The sequence below is a fragment of the Papaver somniferum genome, chromosome 1 (assembly GCF_003573695.1).
Source record: "Papaver somniferum cultivar HN1 chromosome 1, ASM357369v1, whole genome shotgun sequence".
Lineage (NCBI taxonomy): Eukaryota > Viridiplantae > Streptophyta > Magnoliopsida > Ranunculales > Papaveraceae > Papaver > Papaver somniferum.
Genome location: NC_039358.1, coordinates 19,481,645 through 19,488,699, shown reverse-complemented (window position 1 = coordinate 19,488,699; position 7,055 = coordinate 19,481,645). Strand labels below are relative to the sequence as shown.

Below are 7,055 nucleotides of genomic sequence, written 5' to 3'. Positions count from 1 at the left end.
CGTGGAATCACCTCAGGTTTCCCAGTGTATGTTGAAGGAGTTAGCGCCATCCACGTATGAATGATGTTGCATCTGCTTCGGAAGTCTTATCATGGGATAATGAAGACTTATCGATTGTAGTTTAGTTACACTTTGATCGTGCTGGTGTTGAATCAGTGTGTCATCGTCGAGATATTGGTGCTGAAGCCAGATGCGAAGGTGTAATCTTTGATTGGGAGTACAATTTGAAGACTTCTCAAGTACTTGAGCGCTGAAGCGCATATTACTTAAGCATCGAATGTCTTAGATTTGATCGTCTCGACCCTGGAGTATCTTCTGTTGATTCGGCATACCTTTCGTTGCAGTAGTGGGATTCGACACTTGTGCAGACATCAGAGATTTCGGATTTTGTGGAACACATGGACTTGCAGGAGAAACGCCTAAAGTGTTCTTTGCCATGTTTGGGCATCAGGAATGAATGTTTCAGTGCTTGATTCGGAGAAACGTCAGATTCAACCACTTGGTAAAATACTAATGCGGTGAAGCTACCATTCATAACGTCTTGTAGAGTTGCTAGCATAATTAAGTCCCCATGCTAGGATAGCATGTGGGGAAATAAATGACATAGACACAGAATGAGACTTGCCTGAGTGCGGAACCTCTTGATGAATGTCTTTGCATCTTTTGGAGGTTCTTGGTTCAACCTCGTCAAAGTTTGAAATTCCTTAAAGTACTCTGACGATGGAATGTCCGTCAAATATTCTGGATCAGAACTTTCTTCGTTGGAGATATGTGTAACCAAAGGCACTTTGCAAGTACCCATCTTTTCATCGCGGATCCACGCTCATCTGAAGGATATGTCATATCCTGGATCTTCCTGATTATGTGAAACTTGGTTGAACTTATGTTCACTTTGAGAATGATGCGATAAGTATCTCCGAGCGCTCCTTCAAGGTCTCTGATTGAGATGGAGCATGAGTATCTTCTTGTCGAGTGATGCATGTGAATCCGATGGTTTTTAGTGGAATATTGTTGATGGTGGTGTCATCATCGATCAACGTTCTTCCAAATTCGTTTCTTCTGAGATTGACTGTGATCAGCAGTCCCCAGTCGTATATCTCTTGATCTGTAGCTGGAGGCTCAAGAAGTATTTTCGGAATGGGCTTCTTGACACAATGTGGTTCAGACCTGTGAACATGTCTCTCCTTTGTGCCTTCGACAGATAAAGCAATTCATGTTCGACCAAGGATTGAACTGCCTCTTTGATAGGTTGTTCAGAGAGTGTAAAGGTTCTGACTGGGAGAGGATTCTTATGTACTCCTTCAGTCCTCAGTTGAAGCTATTGTGGATCAACATTCTCTTCAAAACTCCGCAGTCGCTTGTCGGATGATTGAAAAACCTGTGGAAGTCACCTCTTCAATGGAAAAAAGGAAATTCAGGTGCTTCTTGATCAGGAAATCTTGTGCATTGGTCAGAGGCTTGTGCATCTTTCTTATCCTTCCTTTGTGCTTTTGAAGGAGTGATGTGATTTGTATATAGTGGTAAAAGTGGTTCGATTCTCAGACTTGCGAAGGATGAAAAATAGACTTAAATTCTAAAACTAAAATAGAAAACAAACTAAAAATTGTCACAAACTCAATCAAAGATGATATCAATATTAAAGAACACTGAGGCTAAGATTCCACTATTTTCCAAGTTCAAAGTGATTTAATCCCAATATTTATATTTATGCAATTTTCTCGTTCAAGTTGATTCTAACTTATTGCAACTAGTAGATTCTCAAAATAACAAGTGTAAATCCAAAGCATAGAACATCAAAAACCTAGGTCCAAGTATGTTCTATCAAAAGAAATCACAATTGCTTAACAAGGATCATTCAAACAATTTTCAACCAAGGAAAATAATCATAAAATAATTACAAATAAATAAATAAAATAGAATACCACTTCTTGTTGGAAAAATAGCTTCCTCTATCGCCTCAGTAATGGGGTTTATCTCCTCATATTAATCACTTGCTCAAAATACATGTTTGTTGCTCAAAAGTTGATTAAAGATGAAAAACTATAACACTGGATGTTTGCAACGATGTATTGGCGTTGCAAGACAAATGAATGACTGTTACAAAGAAGTCCCTATAGCAGCGTTACAAATTTGAGACGTTGTTCTTATTTGCAGCGGATGTTTTTCAGCAGCAGCAGAATACAGTTTCCTGCAACTTGATCAATATGGCTCTGTAGGGTTTCTAACTCCTCTGCGACTGCTCCAATAACTTCCTTTTTTTTCCTGGGACTTAAACACACCTTTTATACTACTCAGAAACCTAAAAATAGTGATTAATTCTCGCTTTTTCTTTACGTGCAAGTCACGGCAATAATCTATTCTGCCGACTTCCCTAGCCAATTCTGAGCTTTCCCGATTGTCTTAAACTCTTCCTTAGATAGAATACTACCTTAGGAAACAATTTCACGCGTTTAGTCTCCCTGAATTACCAAAAATCAACCCAAACAGAGACCCGTACAAAACTCAAACTCTGTTTCCTTATTTTGGATTATCCAACCCAATTCGATTGATTCCAGCGCACATACCAAGCCTGTTATGCTCAATCACGTCCAGCCCAACAAATTTCAGCGATTGAATCTCTCTAAAACACCTTCAAAATCAATCCCCAACTCTGGTTCTTCTGCAACATTTTTTTCCCGCCAATTTCTGAGTTTAAAAATGATGAAGATGACCTCCCCCTATCCTATGCTGGTCTCCCTTTAGAAGCTGCCTGGAAATGGATGCCCCTTAGTAATTAGGTCACCCCTTATCCAAAGTGAGAGCCCGTATAGTAATTTTCTCCCACGAGCGCAAAAACCACTTTTTTAGCCAATTTCGCCGCAAAAGCTTATTTCTCCAAAAATACCTACAGGGACATAAAAAGCCATAATAAATATAAAATAGAGCACTAATAATATATACAATTGAGATTATATAAGACACAAAAATGTTCCTATCAAATACCCCCAAACTTATTATTTGCTAGTCCTCGAGCAAATCAAATAGAAAATAAAATCCTAACTCACTGTCGCAGGCATCGTCAATTGCATTTAGCGTATGCAATAAGCCTTTAAACCCCTAGGTGGCCCTAGTGGCCGAGTTATAGTCTCGGGAGGGATTACAAGAGATATACCCACAAAACCTTTACTCCAGACCTTAGCTATCTACGCAGAACCTTGGAAGGCACTAAAGAATCTCCTTGGTTGGCATACTTATTGACTACAGGAGGAAGTACCCTGATGCGAAATTCCAATTGTTGTACACGAGTTTGCACTCAAGCATACTAAAATTCATATAAAGTGACAGAGCTCTACTCAAATAGTTGCACTATGGACATCAATATCCGGAGTCAAAACTAATCACATGGATAGATCAAGAAGATGGATATTAAAAAAAACATAGATGGTTTTGATGTTTACTAAGTGAACGGCGTTTCCCATATCTGTCTGAAGGCCTCCGCCAAAATGAACCTATCCTAATGGATTGAGATATTAATCTGACTAATATCAACACACTGGCATATAAAAGGGAACCAATGGTCGATAACCTAACTCTAGGTCAACACAACTGGCATATACAAGGGTACCAGTGCTCGACTTTATTGAATTTGTTCCTTTTGGTCAAATGGTCTGGTCTCAATTTTTTTTTTTATCTTTCTCAATCCCTCTAATTCACCCTAGCATTGGTAACAACTTGAATCTTGGGCCCCACCTATCACTTAGAGAAACATAGTTTAAAAACAAAATAAAATAAAAATAGAAGTGAAAAGGACTCAACGAGATATGGTGAAACTATCATGCTATTTCTAACACCTGAGCTCTGTGCTTTTATAAATAGACTCTTTAGATGTTTCCATCTAATCAGATTGATTCCTCAACTCCTACAACCAAAATTCTTCCATCCACTTAGATTGGTTAGTGCCATCCTTAATAAACATAAATTTCTAGGCTTTGGAGTTTATTAATGCAACTAAAAAGTTTCTCCCCTACCCCCAAACTTAAATCTAACATTGTCCTCAATGTTCTAAAGATGAAATTAAAAGCATGAACAAGGAGAAACAGTTACCATTGAAGCAAAAGAGTTAAGGAAAGATATTACCGTGTTGCATGAGATTGGGTTACCTCCCAAGAAGTGCTAAGTTTAAAGTCTTCAGCCAGACATCAAGTTTCATAAAATGGCTAGTTACCTTTCAAATCATATATCAGTAGTCGAAATAACTGTGGGTCATCAAAACCAAATAAAACTGCCACTAATATGAAACAACTGCACAGGATCAGAAAAAATAACATAAGGAGCATAACCTCATTGAAAGTTTCTTGCAAGACAACTGGATTGGGCTTCATATGAGTGTCTTGAAAAATAGATTCATCCGAAAAACGGGACTTTAATAGCTGGATTTCCTCCTAGATAGTATCAGGAGGATCAGGTTGAGGAGTCTGAATAGACTCAAGTGATACCTCATATGCAGTAGGCTCGAGTCCCAAGTTAGGGACTTCTATTTGACGATGACTACCCCCAAACTTAAAATTTTGGGTGTCTCTAAATAGACTAGTCACAATATTCCTAACTTCTAGACCATCAGGTTCCTAAAAAAGGTCAATTGCTTTCTCTGAATTATAATGGGGTGGTTCATCCTCTAAATTCTTTTGAGGTATACTAGCTGTAGGACTTATATGTTTCATATCATGTATGGTCAACCCTAGAGTTTCTTTATTGTCTTGAAGCACGATTTCTGGCCTGCTGTCCTGATCGGATGCTATAATCACAACCAAAGTCTTAGATGGCCCTAAGCATGCAGATTTAGGGTCCAACTTAGGAGGCTCTTCTAAACAAGGGATTAAGGTAGACTCAAAAGCTTGTAATGGTTCGAACCTAGCTTTCCATTTATCAGTATCTAACATAGGAATAGAATCCAACATAACATTCACTTGTTCAATGTTGCTATCTTCGTCGAAATCCATGTTAAAGTGGGCTAGACAACTCTCTAATGGATCTTCCGATGCGATATTTGGTAATGACTCCTTAACTAAGGTTCATATCATGTTCACCTCTTCAATGCACGTGTCATCTATCTCATAATGTAGCTTATTGACATTAAAAATATTTAACTCAATAGTCATATACCAAAAGATAGATTCATAATACCATTTCGACATTTTATGATCGCATTAGACGTAGCTAAAAATGGGCAACCTAAAATCACAGGTATATGGTTCTCCGGGTCAGGGACAGGTTGGGTATCTAGGACCACGAAATCCACTGGATAAATAAACTTGTCGACCTCAATAAGAACATCCTCGATAACACCTCGAGGAATTTTGACAGACCTATCAGCTAACTGCAGTGTTATCTAAGTAGGTTTCATTTCACCAAGTCCTAGCTGTAAGTACACATGGTACGGCAGTAAGTTCACACTAGCTCATAAGTCAAGTAAAGATTTTTCTACCCGGTGTTTACCTATTGTACAAGCAATGGTTGGGGAACCTGGGTCTTTGTACTTTGGAGTGGTAGTGTTCTGAATGATGAAATTACATGACTAGCTAAAAAGGCTTTATTATGGACGCTAAGTTTTCGCTTTCGCGTACACATATCCTTAAGGAACTTGGCATAAGCAGGAATTTGCCTAATTGCATCTAATAAAGGAAGGTTTATGGTAACTTGCTTAAAAACCTCCAATATGTCATTAAAGTTCGATTCCTTCTTTGTTGATGCTAATAGCTGGGGAAATGGGGCTCTAGGAACATGATCAGACCTCTCAGGAACCGAGTCAGCATCATTGGAAATTTATCAGTCCCCTCAGTTAGCGGTCTTGAGGGATGAGATCCTGAGGGGTGAACTACAGTATGTTCACTATTGGGCATGTTTACCTGATTGTCTACTACTCTACCACTCCTAAGGGTTCTAATAGCATTCAACTGATTCGATGGTTTTGCACCTACTTCATGAGCTCCTCTAGGGTTGGGTTGAGTTTCACTAGGAAACTTACCTCTTTCTCTTAAAGACTCATTTATATGACTAACCTGGGTTTTCAACTCGGAAATAGCCTGAGAGTTAGCCTGACCTATTCTCTTATTTTCTTCTATACCTTGAGCAACAGATTGCTGAAACTGCATAGTGTTACGAGTTAACAAAGCAAGAGACTATTCTAAACTCATACTCTTCTTATTCGGAGGGTTCTGAAACTGTGTCAGGGCTGAAGGATTCTTAGTATAGCCAAAACTTGGGGGAGCTTGAGAGTTATTAGACTGACCTTGATTCTGGCCCTTAGACCAAGAAAGGTTGGGATGGTTTCTCCAGCCTGGATTATAGGTTTCTGAATATGGGTCAAACTTCTGACGGTTATCAAACCTAGTGTTATTATAGAGAGCATTGTCTTGCTCTTCAACAGTATTGCCTTCCAAAAAAGATTCTATTCTACCACTAGTATGACCCACTTCTAAAGCTTCTAACCTTTTTGCTATAGCAGCAATTTTGGCATCTGATTCGTAGCTTTCTTCTACCCTATTAAGGTTTCCTCTGCCTAGAAGAATTGTTTTCTGGGGTACCCTATTACTTTCCCATTGTTGGGTCTTTTCGGCGATTTCATGCAAGTATGTCATCGCATTATCAACTGTTTGGTTTTCAAACCCACCTGTACACATGGACTCTACTGTAGTTGTGGTGGGATAATATAAACCCTCATAAAGGATCTGAACTAACCTAACCTTTTCTAAACCATGATGAGGACATTGGGATAATAAATCATTGAACCTTTCCAAATACCTATACAAAGATTCTCCCTCCTGTTGTGTAAACGTGCAGATTTGCGTCCTAATAGACGAGGTTTTGTGCCTAGGGAAAAACCTGTTCAAAAAGGCGGATGTAAGTTGTTCATAGGTTTAAATTGATTCGGAAGCCAAACTATACAACCAAGATTTGGCTTTATCTTTTAAGGAAAAGGGGAATAACCTGAGTTTTAAAGCATCATCATCAAGGTTTCTAATTTTCAGGGTACTACAAATTTCCTCAAAGTCCCTAACATGGAAATAGGGGTTTTC

General features: G+C 38.8%; 1 pseudogene; it reads left to right on the top strand.

The window, feature by feature from the left end:
• Positions 1 to 6,729: 6,729 nt before the first annotated feature.
• On the top strand, positions 6,730 to 6,829 carry LOC113341483 (annotated as a pseudogene).
• The last annotated feature ends 226 nt before the right edge of the window (positions 6,830 to 7,055 follow it).